The 18,911-nt window shown below is 37.3% G+C and overlaps 1 non-coding gene across 1 annotated transcript; it reads left to right on the top strand.

The window, feature by feature from the left end:
* Nucleotides 1-262: 262 nt before the first annotated feature.
* LOC124886834 lies at nt 263-369 on the top strand. Its single transcript, XR_007044241.1, has one exon. It is a non-coding gene; the product is annotated as a small nucleolar RNA R71 (small nucleolar RNA).
* The last annotated feature ends 18,542 nt before the right edge of the window (nt 370-18,911 follow it).

Raw genomic sequence — 18,911 nt, 5'->3', positions numbered from 1 at the left:
TGTTTATTTAATTCTACAAAAAGGAATTATATGTTGCAATGGCTACCAATTATTCCACTTCTATTAATAATGTTGGGTTTTGTGGTGCTTTTCAAAACATCTGCATTCTATTTTTGATTTCCTTGTAAAATATGATTTAGGATCAAATATAACTCATCATATGTCTTTTCTAATACTTGTCCACCAGTTGCGAAGTCCAAAAAAAATCTTCATGTTAGGTTTAAGCTCCTTTATAAAAGTATGCAACAAAATATCATTAGTCTGATAATGGTGCAAGAAATCAAGAAGCATGGACTTGAACCTCTCCCAGGCTTGATATAGATTTTCACCATCCTTCTATCTAAAGCTCAAGAACTCACTTCTTAATTTTGCAGGCTTTCTAGATGGAAAGAAATAGATTAAAAACTTCTATGTCAGATGGTGATAGAATTAGATGGTTCAACTTTTAACCACCTTTTCGCTTCATCTAATTGATAAAAAGGAAAGAGGGTAAGTCTCATGTAGTACGACAAGACTCATGTGGGAATGTATATTTCATTAATCTCAAGAAAATTCTTCAAGTGCCATTGTGGAACCTCATGAGATGTCTAATAAATTTCCCACTAGTGTAATAGTTGGGCCATATTCTATTTAAGCTCGAATAAACCTCCTTATTTTAATTTGCAAATCTTGGATGTAAAATTATTAGCGAGTGGGATTGCTACCTCATAAAATAGCCTAGTTGCTTCCTTTTTTTGTGGTACAATTTCTACTAGGTCAGCCAATTAATGTTGTTGAATTGGATACAGAGGAGTTGCTGCTCTTCGCCACTGATGAATTATTCAGTCCATTTCTAAATACGGCTACTGATTCTCTTTCTCTTGCCATCTTGTGGAACAATTTAATCCTACAAACTTAGTTTCTAAGATCAAGTTGTCAACACTTGTATAATGTTATTGATAATAAATCAAAAAATTACTAATTACTTAAGTCTCTAGCAATAGTGCCAAAAACTTATTGCGACTTACCTCACACGTAAGTGTACATGGTCTAAAAAGTAACATAAAGTCTTTTTTAGAGTCAAATATTAAACCCACAAGGAGTGTACGCTGATGAGTGGTGAATTTACCACTCATTTGCACTTAACATTCATGCATACTACTATGATTTAAAGGCATAAATAAGACAACATTGTGACTAAACTCCCTAATTTCCACATTTTGTAAGAATATAGGTAATTAGATAGAGGAATATGTATTTAAGCTGAGAAGAGACAAAGAGGAAAAAAGAAGTGCAGCGCTGAGGGACCATATGCAGAACATAGGCTCAATTACCACGATCGTGGTCCTAGATCCATAATCATGGACAGTATAGAGGGGTTAACCACCAAAATTGCACTCTAAAATATATGATTGCGGCCAATCAAATTTAGTCACCTATCGCGATCACAATGACTTTATTGCTGTTGTATGGGTTGTTATCACAGTGAAGCTGATGCGATCATGTCACAGTAGGATTTTTTACCCATGGCAGTTTTGTAATTTGAAGTAGATCCCATTTCCTATATCCAAATCCTTATTTCTTTAGGCATGAAAAATCTTGAGGAGAAGGGATTAAAAACATAGAGAATTTGTAAGCCCGAGAATTTGGGGGAGAACATTCTTGTATTTAAAATTCCTAATTCAAGTTGGTGAAATCAAAGTGATAAGTGAAGATTTTTCCTTGTCTCTCATTTCTATGGAGGCCATGGATGAATTGTTTTGTATATTTGTTCTATTTCATTTCATGAGTAGCTTTCTTCTCTAGTCTTGGGATTATGTTAAACTAAGATGCAAACTAGTTGTGGGTTGTGATGTATTTGTGTATATGCTAGTTAGATGAAAATGGGTTCTACTATTTCTTGATTAAATTGGTTGGGATTTGTGGCTGAAAGCCCCATATACCCACATGGATTTGTAGGTGAAAACCCCATGCTCTTAAAAGCCCAAACCATTCTTAAGAGAGGGGTTTGGGTAAACTTTAGGTACCCTCGTCATCCATGAAAAAGGAGATTCGGGAACCAAGAAAATAGTATACAATTATTAGGTTTAGTTTACTTATTTTCACTATCTTAGACATAAGGGTAATTTTGTAGTTCGCTATACCTTGGGTATCATCCTAGAAATAGGGATTCCCAAGTTGAGGTAGGGGTGAACATGATTGTCACACTTGTTAGGTCCACAAAAAGGTCAATTAGTGAAATCATTGAGGTTTTATTGACAAATTAACCTCAAGGACCCTAGACCTACCCTACCACATTAGTAACTTACTAGCATCTATATCAAATCTCACATACCCACACCTAAATTTCCCTTAGGTAAACACAATCCTAAGATTTTTCATATATCAAAGTTAAATTAATGTTTCTTTCTTAGTTGGTGGAATCAAGTTATTAGTGGAATACATTATCCCTTAACCGAACCCCCCCTCCCCACATTTTTAATTATGTCATTTACTTTATTAACGCTTAGGGTAATGTCTTAGTAGGAGTTAATTACCCCTTAGATTAGAACTCTATCTTCCACTACTCATGGATTTGACCTCAGTGCGAGTTGGGATATTGACAACGACCATTCTCTACCACTTTAATTGGTATAGGTGAGCATTATCAAAATGTCGTTATTGCCAGGGAGTGAAATTTAGTTTTCACTTGTGCGGTGTTGGTTCTTACATAAGGGTATACCCATAGTGGTGTGTATTTATTTTGGTTGTTATTTTTGTTTCTCTATTGGTAATCATATTTTTCCCAAATAATCATGATTCAAGATGGCTTAGATTATGTTGGCACCAATGAGCATGAAAGTGAAATCTGCATTCCACCTACCAAGGGAAGTGGAGTATTTTATGTCACAAGTGTGATGCTTCAATTGCTCCATTTGAAGGGACTTTTTGGGTGTCAAGCACATGAGGACCCAAATTTGCATTTGAAGAACTTCGTTGAAGTTTGTGAACCCTTTAATGTTGTGCACATCTCCTAAGAATCCATTTGATTATGCCTTTTTCCTTTCTCTTTCATGGGAAAGGCGGTGCTATAACTAAGGTTTTTGCCCACTGGGTCCATCACCTCATGGAATAGCCTTATGGAAGTTTTCTTAATTCAATACTTCCCACCTTTGAAGATGTTACAATTATGGGATGAAATCATTAATTTTTTCTACTTCCATTAAGAACCGTGGTATGAAGCTTAGGGGAGATTCAAGGAAAGGCTCTTAAAATGCCCTTACCATGAGATACCAGAGAAGATTCTTCTCCAAATCTTATATAGGGAATAGGATCAACACAACAAAGTAATAGTATACAATGCATCCAATGGATTGCTCATTAAATCACCATGTGTGGATACGTTAAAAATGTTAGATCAAGTGGCAACTCTATCGAAGGGTTGGGACATGAAGAAGTTAAGGTGTCCATGGGGGCTCCATCCTTATCAATTTTTTGTAAAGAGGAAAAATATGAAGAGAAGGATAAACATATGAATATGTACAAGGTGATGGCATACCTTGAGCTCCTAATTGAGCATACGCTGGGAGTCCCAATGAAAAGTGTGAGCATGATAAATGCAAAAGAAGTGGAACCATGTGAAAGTGCAAAGGAAGAAATGCTTAATGATAAAGTAAATATGTTGCCTAAAAGTTCGGAGGGTTCCTACCTTTCCACTTAAGGAAAAGGCAGGAATTAAGCTCGCAACCATAAAAGTTTAGGCATGGAACAAGGTTAAAGGAAAGGGACCATCGATGAAGAAACTTTGGCTCAAATTTTGATTAGTGTTGAGAGAACCTGCGAAATGGTAAATGAAATGATAAGTGATTTCTCTATGCTCTACCAAAAGGTAGAATCCTACTAAATCTCTATTCAACAACTAGAAACAAAAGTGAATCAAATATTAAAGTATCTTATGGAGAGGCATAATGAAGAAACATCGAGTGTGGAGGAAACAAAGGTAACGATAAAAAGGTACAATGTTGATGAGCCTAAGTAAAGTGAGATTGTGGTTGATAAGTCAAAGTTAAATGATTTCGAAATTTTCTCCATACCATCAAACACTATTCCCCCTTCTTTCCCTAGATAGTTCATGCAAAAGGTAGAAAATACAAAGATTGACAAATCCTTTGATAAATTTAGCACCCTATCTATTAATATCCCTCTAATTGAAGCTTTGAAAGATATGCTGAGATATGCAAAATTTATAAAGGATTTGGCATCGAAGAAGAAACTTATGGAAGATGAAACTATATAAGTAACACATCATTGTAGTGCAATTATGTCAACCATATTGGTGAAAAATAAGAAGGGTCCCAATTCGCTTATAATTCAATACACCATCGTATTCTTTAAGTTCGCAAAGGAATTATGTGATCCTGAAGAAAGTGTAAGCCTAATGTAATACCCCATATTTTCGAGCTAAAATTCTAACCATCGATCTTACGAGTCTAAGCTCTAATCCAAATGATTTAAATATGAATACAAGTTTCATGATCATTATCCTAGTCTATGTAGTAGTTTATAAGTGAAAAATGTTCATAGCAATGACCTAGAACAAAGTTGAGCTAAGACCAATTGATTCATCCAAAGCTTGACATTCGATTCTACAAGGGTCAACTTCAAATATGTATATCTCTTAATATACATGGAATTTTTCACCCCAATACCTATCAAATTATAGATAATTGAATTAGCTTTCCAACGATATTAATTTTGCAAAAATCCAATACTCGAGCGAAGAGTTATGACCATTTTCATGAGAGGCAGTAAGGGTATACAATGGGCAATGCGCCATCCAATCAAATATGTGCGATTGGGAGTGTGAGGCACACTTAAATATCTGCCATAAGGTGTGTGATGCACATCTTAAGGTCTTCCATTGGTTGTGCGCCGCATACCTCACTTCCAAGAGCCAAAAACACCCCTATATATGTCTATAATATGGGATTTAACCCCAATTATCCAAAACCCTTTCACTTTCATCAAAAAATTGGTCAAGAAACTCCATTAGGGTTTCAACTTAAGAACCCAAATAAATCAAAAACTAACCGTAGCTTTTCTATAATTTTTGAATATTCGGAATCCTTTTTTTGAGGGCTACAAAAATCACATAGCAATCTTCTGAATAGTGTATCAGAGTACAAAGTTCGCTCTAAGGCTTCAATTTTGAGGTATGTGGGGTTTTTCAACAAGAACACTTTTTCATTCATATGCCCAAAAATACTTTCTTTTACGAAGTTATGGATTTCATATGTGTTACTATGACTTTGAAGCATGAACTTATATCCTGTATTGATTATCACAAGATTATGATATTTTTGATATTTTAGAAGCGAAATTATATGAGAATAATGATATATTGTGCCTTGTAACTGAATTTTCCAGATTTTGAAGGGATTTATATATGTTTATGATATAAATCTTTAATCTTGATAAGTTTTAATATGATATTTGGACATGAGTTTTGAACTCTAGTTGATATTGTTGTTTTTTAGAAATCATGTATTATAAACACCTTGAGTTTAAATGATTTGAGATGATGAAGAAGCTTTGACCTTTCGATCGTAAAAAGGGGTGTTTTTGAACCCGAGATGAGAAAAAAATCCACTTTTATTAATTATTATGAAAAGGGTAGCAAGATGGCTCTCGTTGTGAATTGTTGAATAGTTTATTAGTGGATTTTCTGTTGAAAAGATCTAAGCTATGTCCGGGAGTAGTCTTTAGCACCGAGCGGGAGGTATAGCTATTTTGGTACTTCTCTAGAACTACATGCCCCCATAGGATATGAGCCTGAGGCTATTTATATAGTGATCACTAGTGTTTGGATTGATGATTTATGGTCCTACTCTGATGGAAAGGAATAAGGCAACTCTCCCCAACGTGGGTAGAACGTTGGACTCTATGTAGCTCACATAGTTTAAGTTGGTTGTAAGAGACTCCTAGTGTGTGTGTATTCTTCTATCTGAGATGAAAATATAATTGCTTGAAAGATTGAGTTTGAGAAAATCATTTTTTTTTGGAAGATTTAAAGACTATATATTCTAAAGAGATTTGTCATGAGATTTGATTGCTTTGATGAATTGGAATTGAGATGAAAGTGAATTGAGATTTATTTGATGACTCATGTGTTTTACTTTACATATATTACTCATCCATACTTACAATGATTTTAATCGAGCTATGTGATTCACTTGTTGTAGCATGCATGTTTTCTATAAATACTTATGATGTATGATTTTTGAAACTTACATACACCCCCATATACTCGGTCCATATTTCATGGTATTGACCTACGTATTCGTACGTGGGCTACATTTTCCCTATAATGTAGGTTCAGGTGCTCAGTTCCAGACTTGATCGAGTTTTCTCGAGCATATTAATCCACATTTTCTGCAGTGGTGAGTCCTCATAATCCGAGGACTAGTTATTCAAATTTCTTCATTTGCTTTGAGTTGTTCACTTGATCTCCTGAGTTTGGGTCAGTTAGAGTCTATCCCAATGGCTCATTGACTTATAATTTAGTAGAGGCTTGGCAGGCTAGATTGTCAGATTGATCAGATTTGTCAGAGATGTCATATTTTGTTACTTTTTGTATTTCATTCATATTTTAGTATGACATTATTAATACTTTTTAGATATTTTGATTATAAAGATCTTAAGATAAGTGTTGAACAGTAGAAAAATGGCTCAAAGGGTTAGCTTGGGGCTACTTGTAGCCTTAAGCACCGTGTGATGCTTTGGGACCCGTTTTTGGGGTATTACAAACTTGGAATCAGAGCCTAAGGTTTAAGGATTCCAAGAGAGTCTAACAAGCCGCGTTAAGTAGAGCCTTTATCATTGGTGTGTAGCGCGCCACATCTATGAGCAAGAGGCTACAAGATATTTTAGGAAAAAAGGGTCTTTTCTTTCTTTCAGAAGTTCATCATGCTTATCGTGTCTCTCTTTGCTATTGATTCGTGCTCTTTTCTTTCAGAATATGCCTCCTCACCGAGCTAGAAGAGATAACGCCGGTCAGCAACCCAAGCGTGTTGAACAACTGAATAAAAATGTGCCCCATACTGAATTCTGGGCAGCCTTTCAAGCGCTGGCCCGAGCTGTTACTGCGAATGTTCAGGCCATCCTAGCCCCGATTCCATAGTAGCAGGGAGGTGATTCAGCCGCTACTAGGATTCAACATTTTATGTGGATAAATCCTCCAAAATTTTATAAGTCCAGGGCAGAGAAGGATCTACAGTTATACTTAGAGGAGGTAAGAAAGATCACTCAAATGATGCATATTTCTGAGGAGCATAGTTTGCACTTGTCATCATATCAATTAAAAGACCTTGCTTATGATTGGGTTATTGCTTCGAGGAAAGATAGAGGTGAGGATGCTGCCCCTATGACTTGGAAGGATTTCCAGGATGCATTCTTGGATAAGTTTTTCCCTTTAGAGATGAGAGAGGCGAAGGTAGAGGAGTTTATGAACTTATGGCAGGGCTCTATAACTGTTAAAGAGTACTTCTTAAAGTTCAATCAGTTGGCCAAATATGCTCCTGACTTAGTAGCTGATAACCTGGCCAGTATGAGTAAATTTGTGGCAGGAGTGTCGAGCTATGTTGTTAAGAAGTGTAGATCTGCTATTCTTAATAGTGAGATGAAGCTTTCCCGACTGATGAAACATGCCCAATAGATTGAAGCAGACAAGATCAATGAGAAGGACAGAATGAGAGGGAATAAGAGAGCTAGGTCCGAACAGCATGGACATGGTTAGACTAGATCACAGGAAGGGGATTGCCCTCATTTTCAGAATAGTTCCTCAGCACCAACACCATCTTCAGCTAGTGCTCCTACGCCTAGAGGTAGGCAGGAGAAAAGTAGCAGGTCATATGTATCCAGGTCCCAGTTCAGTATTGGAAGTAAGCCAAATTATCCTCCGTGTACCCAGTGTGGTAGGGTCCATTTGGGTGAGTGTTGGGGAGTAAATAGAGGTTGCTTTGGGTATGGTGACGTGGGTCATAAACTCAGAGAGTGTCCACATACCAGGTAAGGGCATCGTGATAATCGCCCTCAGACTCAGACTCAGACTCAGACTGCTAGTGCCCCAGTTCAAGTAACTCGCCCAGCCCCAGCTCAGGGCGCCTTTACTAGCACCACTGGTGATCAGCGCCAGAACCAGTTTTATGCTTTACCATCTTTCTAAGAGTAGGAGGACTCTCCCGATGTTGTCACTGGTATGTTCTGTATATTTAAGTCTGATGTTTATGCATTGTTCGACCCTGGGTCCAGTTTTTTTATATATTACACCTCTGGCTGCAGTGAATTTATAAATGAGTCCTAAAAATCATCCTGATCCTATCCTAGTTTCTACCCCAGTGGGTAAGTCAATTATTGCTCGAAAAGTGTATAGAAAGTGCCCTATTACAGTCCTTCATAGAGTCATGTTTGCTGATCTAGTTGAGTTAGACATGGTGGACTTTGATGTCATTTTGGGTATGGACTAGATTCATTCTTGTTATGCCTCTATTGATTGTCGTACCCGAGTAGTCAAGTTTCAGCTTCCTGATGAGCCTATGTTTGAGTGGTCTGGGAGTTTTGTATCTCCCAAGAGTCATTTTTATCTCATATCTCAAAGCCAAAAAACTTATTTTCAAGGGGTGCATTTATCATTTGGTTAGAGTTAATGACACTAAGTCTGAGACTCCAACTCTCCAATCAGTTAGTATTGTCAATGAGTTTCCCGATGTCTTTCTAGAAGATCTCCCAGGGATACCTCCTGATAGAGAGACAAAGTTCAGGATAGATCTTCTTCCTGATACTCAGCCCATTTCTATTCCTCCTTACCATATGGCACTTGCAGAACTTAAAAAGTTGAAAGAGCAACTCAAAGATCTATTAGATAAGGGTTTCATAAGGCCCAGTATTTCTCTTTGGTGTGCTCCTATTTTATTTTTGAGAAAGAAAGATGGTTCTTTGGGTATGTCCATTGACTATCATCAGCTAAATAAAGTCACTATCAAAAATAAGTATCCCCTCCTGAGAATTGATGACTTGTTTGACCAGTTGCAAGGTGCAAGCTATTTTTCCAAGATAGACCTTAGATCCGGCTATCACCAACTCAAAGTAAGGGAGTGTGACATCCCAAAAATAGCCTTTCGAACTCACTATGGTCATTTTGAGTTTCTTGTTATGTCCTTCTAGTTGACAAATGCCCCAGCAGCTTTCATGGACCTCATGAATCGAGTGTTTAGGAAATATCTTGATATGTTTGTCATTGTATTCATAGACGATATCCTTGTATACTCCCGTAGTGAGAATGAACATGTAGATCATCTCCGAATCATCTTCCAAACCCTTAGAAACTACCAATTGTTTACCAAATTCATCAAGTGTAAGTTTTGGTTATGGTCAGTTGCTTTTCTGGGTCATATCATTTCTTTCGAGGGTATTAGAGTTGATCCCTAAAAGACCGAAGCTATTAGAAACTGGCCTAGACCTATCTCTCTAACCGACATTCAAAGTTTCTTGGGTCTAGCTAGATATTACCATTGTTTTATTGAAGGTTTCTCCTCTATAGTGTCTCCCATGACCAGGTTGACCCAAAAAAAAGTGAAGTTCTTGTGGTCCATTTCTTCTGAGAAGAGTTTTCAGGAGTTGAAGACTCGACTTATTTTATCCCCTATTTTGACTCTGCCTGAGTGAGTTGATGGTTTTGTGGTATGCTTTGATGCTTCTAGAGTTGGTTTGGGTTTTGTTCTAATACAGAAGGGTAAAGTTATAGCTTATGCTTCTAGACAGTTAAAACCCCATGAGAAGAATTACCCCACCCATGATCTCGAGTTAGCTGCTGTTGTGTTTGCTCTAAAAATCTACAGACACTATTTTTATAGTGTTCATGCTGATGTTTTCACTAATCATAAGAGTCTGCAGTATGTATTTACCAAGAGGGAGTTGAACCTTAGGCAGAGAAGGTGGTTAGAGATGTTAAAAGATTATGACATGAGTGTGTTATACCATCTGGGCAAGGCCAATATGGTGGAGGATGCCCTTAGCAGGGTGTCTATGGGTAGTGTTTCATATGTTGAAGAGGTTAAGAAAGAGTTGGCTCGTGATGTGCACCGTTTGGCTAGACTGGGGGTTAGGTTGTTTGACTCTACTGAAGGTAGTATAGGGGTTCAGAGTAGTTCCGAATCCTCTTTATTTTTGGAAATGAAGAAGAAGCAAGACTTAGATACTAGTTTGGTCAGACTGAAGGATTCAGTCAAGGACCAAAAGGTGAAGGTTTTCTCCCAAGGGAGAGATAACATGTTGAAATTGTAGGATAGATTATGTGTTCTGAATATTGATGATCTGAGATAGAGAATCATGGTTGAAGTGCATGGGGTGCGGTATTCTATTCATCTTGGTGACACCAAGATGTACAGTAACTTATGGGAAATCTATTGGTGGAGTGGCATGAAGAAAGATATAGCAATATTTGTGGCTAAGTGTGCAACATGCCAACAGGTTAAGGTAGAACACCAAAGACCTGGTGGTATGATGCAAGAGTTTAGTATTCCCACTTGGAAGTGGGAAGAGATAAACATGGACTTTGTGACTGGTTTACCCCCTTCTCGATGCCATCATGATTCCATTTGGGTTGTTGTTGATAGATTGACTAAGTCTGCATATTTTTTACCTATGCATACTTCTTATACTGCTGAGGACTACACTAGATTGTACATTCGGGAGTTAGTCAGATTGCATGGAGTTCCCTTGTCTATCATTTCGGATAGGGGTACTCAGTTCTGGAGAGATTTTAAGAAGGGTCTTGGTACCCAAGTACTTTTGAGTTCTGTTTTTCATCCACAGACAGATGGTCAGGCTGAGAGGACCATCCAGACCTTAGAGGATATGTTGAGAGCGTGTGCTCTTGACTTTAAGGGGAGTTGGGATGAGCATTTACAATTGATAGAGTTTGCTTAAAATAATAGTTATCATTCTAGTATTGGCATAGCCCCGTTTGAAGCTTTGTAGGGGAGAAAATATAGATCACCCATAGGTTGGTTTGAGGTGGGTGAAGCTACTATGAGTGGTCCTGATTCGGTATTTGAGGCTATGGAAAAAGTCAAGTTGATTAGGGATAGGTTGAAAATAGCTCAGAGTCGTCAGAAGTCGTATGCGGATGTTAGGAGAAGAGACCTTAAGTTTGAGGTTGGTGACTTGGTGTATTTGAATATTTTGCCCATGAAAGGGGTGAAGAGATTCGGAAAGAAGGGGAAGCTTAGTCCCCGTTATGTTGGCCCCTATAGAGTTCTTAACCATGTTGGTAAGGTAGCTTGTAAGGTTGAGTTGCCTTCGGAGTTGTCTGTTGTTCATCCGGTGTTCCATGTTTCTATGCTTAGAAAGAATATTAGCAATTCCGCGGTAGTGGATTCTTTTGTGAGCGTTGAGGTTCAATGTAGTCTTTCCTTCGATGAGATCCCTGTTGAGATCCTTGATTTCCAAGTCTGAAGACTAAGGAATAAAGAAGTTCCCTTGGTCAAGGTGTTGTGGCGAAACCAATCGGTTGAGGGTGCAACTTGGGAGACCGAGGCAGATATGCCATCCAAGTATCCGAACCTATTTTCCGCAATCTTCGATCAAGCCGAAAGTACCATTTTTCTCTAAATCATGCCTTTTATGTTCAAAATTGTAGCAGTTCGGCTGTTATTGCTTATTGTTCAGCTGCTATTTCAAGAATTTATGCATTCTATATTGGCATATCTAGCATCATTCGAGGACGAATGCTCCCAAGGGGGAGATAATGTAATACCCCGTATTTTTGTGCTAAAATTCTAACCTTCGATCTTATGAGTCTAAGCTCTAATCCAAATGAGTTGAATGTGAATACAAGTTTCATGATCATTATCCTAGTCTATGGAGTATTTTTGAGGTGAAAAATTTTCATAGCAATGACCTAGAACAAAGTTGAGCTACGACCAATTGATTCATCCAAAGCTTGACATTCGATTCTACAAGGGTCTACTTCAAATGTGTATATCTCTTAATATACATGGAATTTTTCATCCCAATACCTATAAAATTGAAGATAATTGAATTAAATTTCCAACAATACCAATTTCGCAAAAATTTGATACCCGAGCGAAGATTTATGCCCATTTTCGTGAGAGGCAATAAGGGTGTGCGATGGGCAATGCGCCACCCAATCAAATATGTCCAATTGGGAGTGTGAGGCACACTTAAATGTCTGCCATAAGGTGTGCGATGTACACCTTAAGGTCTACCATCAGTTGTGCGCCGCATACCTTACTTCAAGTGCCAAAAACACCCCTATATATGTCGATAACACGGGATTTAACCCAAATTATCCAAGACCCTTTCACTTTCATCAAAAAATTGGTCAATAAACTCTATTACGGTTTCAACTTGAGAACCCAAATGAATCAAAAACTAGCCGTAGCTCTTCTATAATTTTTGGATATTCGGAATCCTTATTCCGAGGGCTATAAGAAGCACATAACAATCTTATGAATAGTGTGTCGGAGTAGAAAGTTTGCTCTAAGGCTTCAATTTCAAGGTATGTTGGGTTTTTCAACAAGAACACTCTTTCGTTCTTGTGCCCAAAAATACTTTTAGTTACGAAGTTATGGATTTCATATGTTTTACTATGATTTTGAAGCATGAACTTATATCCTATATTAATTATCACAAGATTATGATATTTTTGATATTGTAGAAGCGGAATTATATGTGAATGATGATATTTTATGCCTTATAACTGAATTTTCCATATTTTGAAGGGGTTTATATATGTTTATGATGTAAAACTTGAATCATGATAAGTTTTAATGTGATATTGAGACATGAGTTTTGAACTGTATTTGAGATTGTTGTTTTTGAGAAATCATGTGTTATAAACACCTTGATTTTGAATGATTTGAGATCATGAAGAATATTTGACCTCGCGGTCATAAAAAGGGGTGTTTTTGAACCGGAGATGAGAAAAGAAATCCTCTTTTATTAATTATTATGAAAAGGGTAGCAAGATGGCTCCCGTTGTGGATTGTTGAACTGTTTATTAGTGGATTTTCTTTTTAAAAGATCTGAGCTAAGTCTGGGAATAGTCTTTAGCATCGAGCAGGAGGTATAGCAGTTTTGGTACTACCCTATAACTACGTACCCCCGTAGGATGTGAGCCTGAGGCTGATTTATATAGTGATCAATAGTGTTTGGATTGATGATTTAAGGTCCTACTCTGATGGAAAGGAATAGAGTGACTCTCCCCAACGTGGGTAGAACGTTGGACTCTATATAGCTCACATAGTTTATGTCGGTTGTAAGAGACTCCCAGTGTGTGTGTGTATTCTTCTATCTGAGATGAAAATATAATTTCTTGAAATATTAAGTTTGAGAAAGTCATTATTTTCGAAAGATTTAAAGACTATATATTCTAAAGAGATTTGTCATGAGATTTTATTGCTTTGATGAATTGGAATTGAGATGAAAGTGAATTGATATTTATATGATGACTCACGTGTTTTACTTTCCATACTTATAATGATTTTAATCGAGCTATGTGAGTCACTTGTTGTAGCATGCGTGTTTTCTATGAATACTTATGATGTATGATTTCTGAAACTTGCATACACCCCCATATACTCGGTTTCATATTCCATGGTACTGACCCACGTATTCATACGTGAGCTACATTTTCGCTATAATGTAGGTTCAGGTGCTCAGTTCCAGACTTGATCGAGATTCTCCGAGCATATTGATCCACATTTCCTGCAGTGGTGAGTCCTCATGATCCGTGGACTAGTTATTCAGATTTCCTTATTTACTTTGAGTTGTTCAGTTTATCTCCTGAGTTCTGGTTAGTTGGGGTCTGTCCCAATGGCTCATTGACATACAGTTTAGTAGAGGCTTGTCAGGATAGATTGTCAGATTGATCAGATTTGTCAGAGATGTCGTATTTTATTGCTGTTCGTATTTTATTCGTATTGCAGTATGACATTATTGATGATGTTCAGATGTTTTGATTATAAAGATCTTGAGATAAGTGTTAAATCGTAGAAAAATGGCTCAAAGGGTTAGCTTGGGGATACTTGTAGCCTTAAGCACTGTGTGACTCTTCAAGACCCATTTTTGGGGCGTTACACCTAATGACTTATGCCACATTCCACAAACTTGGATTGGGGAATACAAATTTACTTCATTGAAGTTGATCATGTATAATCGGTCTATCAAGAAGCTGATGGGTATTCTCCATGATGTTTTAGTAAAAGTGGACTAGTTTATCTTCCCGTCCGATTTTGTGATCATGGATTGTGAAATGGATATTAATGTTCCTATTATTCTTGGAAGACCATTTTTATCTACTGGGAAGGCTTTAGTGGATGTGGAATCCACTAAGATAAAGTTTTGGTTGACTAATGAGGAGGTGTCATTCAACATATGTAAGTCCATAAAGCAACCCATGGACTTACAAGTCATCTCAGTGATTGATGTTATTGATGGGGAGGTAATGAACCATGTTGATGTAATCTTGTTGGATGATCCTTTGGTAGGAGTGCTATGGAATTGTGAGAGAAAAGAAATGGAAGAATATGATAAGGTGGTTGCATGTTTAACGGGTCGTCGATCCTATACCAAGAATCAAATTAAGTTGGACCTTTATCTAAAAAACCATGAGAAACCACTCGCAAAACCGTCCATTCTCGATCCAACCAAAGTTGAATTATATCCTTTTATACCCTATCTTTAATATGTGTTCTTGGGGGATGGAGACACATTGCCAATCATCATTACAAGTGAAGTTGAACCCTCTTAAGTGGACTCATTGAAGTTGGTGGTGAAAAAATTCATTAGAGCCGTTGCATGGACAATTGTGGACATCATAGGAATAGCCCCCAATGTGTGTACCCACAAAATTAAACTTGAACAAGATCATGTACCGAGTGTGGAACATGAAAGAAGGGTAAATCAACCCATGCAAATGGTGGTGAAGAAAGAAATCATAAAATGGCTTGACATGGGGGTAATATATCTAATATCTGATAGCATTTAGATGAGACCGATTCAATGTGTCCCTAATAAAGGTGTCATCATGGTAGTTGAAAATGAAAATAATGATATTATCCCCATCCTACTAGTCACCGGATTATGGGTATGCATGGATTATAGAAGCCTAAACTCATGGACCAAAAAAAAACATTTTCTGATGCCTTTCTTGGATCAAATGTTGGATAGGCTAGCCGGGCGAGGATGGTATTGTTTCTTAGATGGTTATTCAGGGTACAATGAAATTTGTATCACCTCAAAGGACAAAGAGAAGACAACTTTAACTTGCTCGTATGGTACATTCGCATTCAAGCAAATCCCTTTTGGGTTATGCAATGACCCGGTAGTCTTTCAACATTGCATGTTGTTAATATTTGTAGATATGGTCAAAGATTAAATGGAGGTCTTTATGGATGATTTCTTGGTTGTAGGAAATTCATTTGAATCATGTGTTGAACACCTATACAAAGGTGCTTGAAAGATGCATGGAAACCAATCTTATCCTAAATTGGGAGAAATGTCATTTCATAGTCAAGGAGGGCATCACCTTAGGCCAGAAAATATCAAGGAAAGGCATACAAGTTGATCAAGCCAAAGTAGAGGTAACGGACAAGCTACCACCCCCTGTGTCCGTAAAGGGTGTTCAGAGTTTTCTTAGACATGCTGGGTTTTATCTGTATTTTATCAAGAATTTCTCCAAAATAGCTCTTCCATTTGGAAAACACCTTGAGAAGGGTACTAAATTCAACTTTTATGAGGCATTCTTAAAATCCTTAGATCAACTTAAGGATTTGCTTATTTCGGCCCCTATTATTCTGTCACTAGATTGATCATCCCCTTTCGAGATAATATGTGATTCAAATGGGATATCATTGGGTGTGGTGCTAGGTCAACACAAAGATAAAATTTTTCATCCTATCTATTATTCAAGCAAAACCTTGAATGATGCTCAATTTAACTACACTGTTATCAAAAAAGAGTTGTTGTCAATTGTATATACATTTGAAAAATTGCATGCCTACTTGTTAGGCATAAAAGTGGTAGTGCACATAGATCATGCCACCTTTATCATGGCCAAGAATGAAGAAAATTCGCACCTAATTAGATGGATTTTTCTTCTGCAAGAATTCAACTTTGAGCTAAAGGATCGAAAGAGGTGAGAAAACAAAGTTTCCGATCATCTCTCGCGTCTTAAAGGTAATCATGAAAGGCATGGAAAAATTAAAATTTATGATGCTTTTCCCAACGAACAAGTCATGTCTATTGCGGGAAAAATCACACTGTGATATGCTGACTTTTCTAACTATGTAGCAAGTGGTATACTTCCTAAAGGGATTGGCTACCATAAAAAAATGATTTTTGTTTTATGCAAAAAGATATTTTATGGATTAGCCATTTCAATTTTGGAAATATGCGGATGGTATTATTAAGCAGTACATTATGGAGGATGAAATGAATGATATCTTTGAAGCTTTCCACTCCTCACCTTATGATGGTCACCATGGAGGAATCCTCACTGCTGCCAAAATTCTTCAATATGGTTACTATTGGCCATCCATGCATAGGGATGCCATTGGGTGGGTAAAATCATGCCACCAATGTCAAATGCATGGTGGTGTATCAAGAAGGCATAAAATGCTCCTCAAACCAAACCTCGAGGTGGAAATATTTGATGTGTTAGGAAGCGACTTTATGTGTCTAGTTGTGAGATTATTTGGAAACAAACATATATTCATAGTGGCTGACTATGTTTCTAAATGCGTCGAAGCCATGGCACTCAAAAATAATGAAAGCAAAAGTTTTACCTCCGTTTTGAAAAAGCACATCTTTACAAGGTTTGGATCATTGTATGCCATCATTAGTGGGGGAGGTTTAAATTTTTGTAATCAGGTATTCGGGGCCGTTCTTGATAAGTTTGGGGTTAAACTCAAAGTGGCCACCCTATATCACCCCTAAATGATTGTTTAAGTTGAAGTTTCAAATTGGGAAATAAGAGCAATACTTGAGAAGATGGTGAATACAGGCCAAACAAATTGGGCAAGGAAACTCGATGAGGAACTTTAGGCCTATAAAACAGCCTACAAAACCTCAATTGACATGTCCCCCTACCAATTGGTGTTTGGAAAGGTATGTCATTTCCCATTGATCTCAAACATAAAGCCTTGTGGGATTTAAAGAGGTTGAACATGAATTAGGAGAAGCCTCCAAAGCGAGGGTCATAAGACTCAACAAGTTGGATGATTTTCGACTCAAGGATTATGAGAGTTTGGATTTGTATAATGATAAAATGAAAAGATGGAATGGTGATCAAATATTAATACAGGAATTCTATGTCAGCGAGAATGTACTCCTTTACAACTCTCATTTGAAACTCTTTGTAGAGAAGCTTTGTTCTAAATGGTTGGGGCCATTTGTGATTTCTATCGTCTACCCCCAATGGTACCCTTGAATTGGAGGATCATGAAAAAATGAATTTTGTGGTAAATGGACAAAGGGTGAAGCACTACAATGTGAAAGGTCCCATGGTTTCTAAGGTGGAGTTTATTCATTTTAAAGATACTACATGGCTAAAAAAGAGATAGTCATTCTGCGACGTTAAATTAGGCACTTCATGGGAGGCAACCCATCCATGTCTCATTTCTTGTTGTTTTTTTGTTTTGTAGGTGTTTGAACACAAGCTCAATTCCCATAAAATACGACAAAAAGAGCTAAAAAAACTGGCAGCTATGCAGCAAAATCAAAATAGAGCAAAAATAGGGGATTTCAGCCTCAGTTACCACGATGGCGGTCTGAGAGCCATGATTGCGGTACCTGAGGGCCGTCCTGTTTCCCTCTTAAGGGAGTCCCTTCTAACCCAATAACTTATTATATTTGTTGCATTGAGGCCACTATAGGTCCTTAAGTTAGGGTGTGTGAAACTATCTTTGTTTTGTTTGTTTGGACATAACTTTCCTTATGAAAAACTGAGTGACAACACTCTTAAGGGATAAACATTATTTTGAGCTGATCCAGGGGAAGTTTGAGTACCTGTGGCATCAAAATCACAAATGCAAGGAAAGTTTGAGTATCTGTGACATTTTTTATTTTGTGTTCTCACTCATACCATTGGCAAAGTCTAAGTAGTCATATGGTTTATTTACCCATATAAAGCCAAAATGTGAGACCAAGGCTTGGGTTTTTCCATGGTTAGCAAATTATGCATGGTGCGAATGCAAATTAAACGCCCCCCACCTCAGTCAAAAAAAATTCAAAAATCAAGGGCATAGACATGAGAACTTTGTAACAAATCTTTTTCTCCTTTTTGAGACTCTGAAACTTTGACTTGTGAAAATTTGGAGACACTCCAATTTGATCTCTAGCATAAGGGGAATATGAACCTCTGAGGCAAATTTTACATGTCGTGTGTGGTGAGATTATTTTTCATAAGTACTTATACCATCTAGAACTTTCCTCCTTACTCTCTCAAGGATAATTTTTATTGTACTTGGTTGGGAGATGATCTTAGTCCATCTTTGCAACATTGGAAGTCAACTTTAGCCTAAAAAGTCTACCATTCCATAGATGGTTCCCCTAGTCACCCACTTTGAGCCTTTAAATCTTTATTTTGCAAACACATTGCAAGTCGTGAGCCTTTCAATCTTTATTCTTCTTTTGAAACCTACCCTCATTGAACTTAAAATTACAACTTGAGGATAAAATCCTAAGTTGGGGGTGGTGATGACTGAAAGAGGTAACTTTGGGCCACGAAGTTGTAAATAGCATTGAGAACAAATGAATAAAAAATAGGAAAGGGTCCAACAAAGGAAAGAGAAGTACAAAGGCTAAAAGAAAAAGAAATTAAAATAAAATTGGTGAACTAAGGAAATAAAAAATAGAAATGTGTGTAAAGA

Source organism: Capsicum annuum, chromosome 8 (genome assembly GCF_002878395.1).
Source record: "Capsicum annuum cultivar UCD-10X-F1 chromosome 8, UCD10Xv1.1, whole genome shotgun sequence".
NCBI classification, from domain to species: domain Eukaryota; kingdom Viridiplantae; phylum Streptophyta; class Magnoliopsida; order Solanales; family Solanaceae; genus Capsicum; species Capsicum annuum.
The sequence above is the reverse complement of the archived record's forward strand: the minus strand, read 5'-3'. Positions and strand labels throughout refer to the sequence as shown.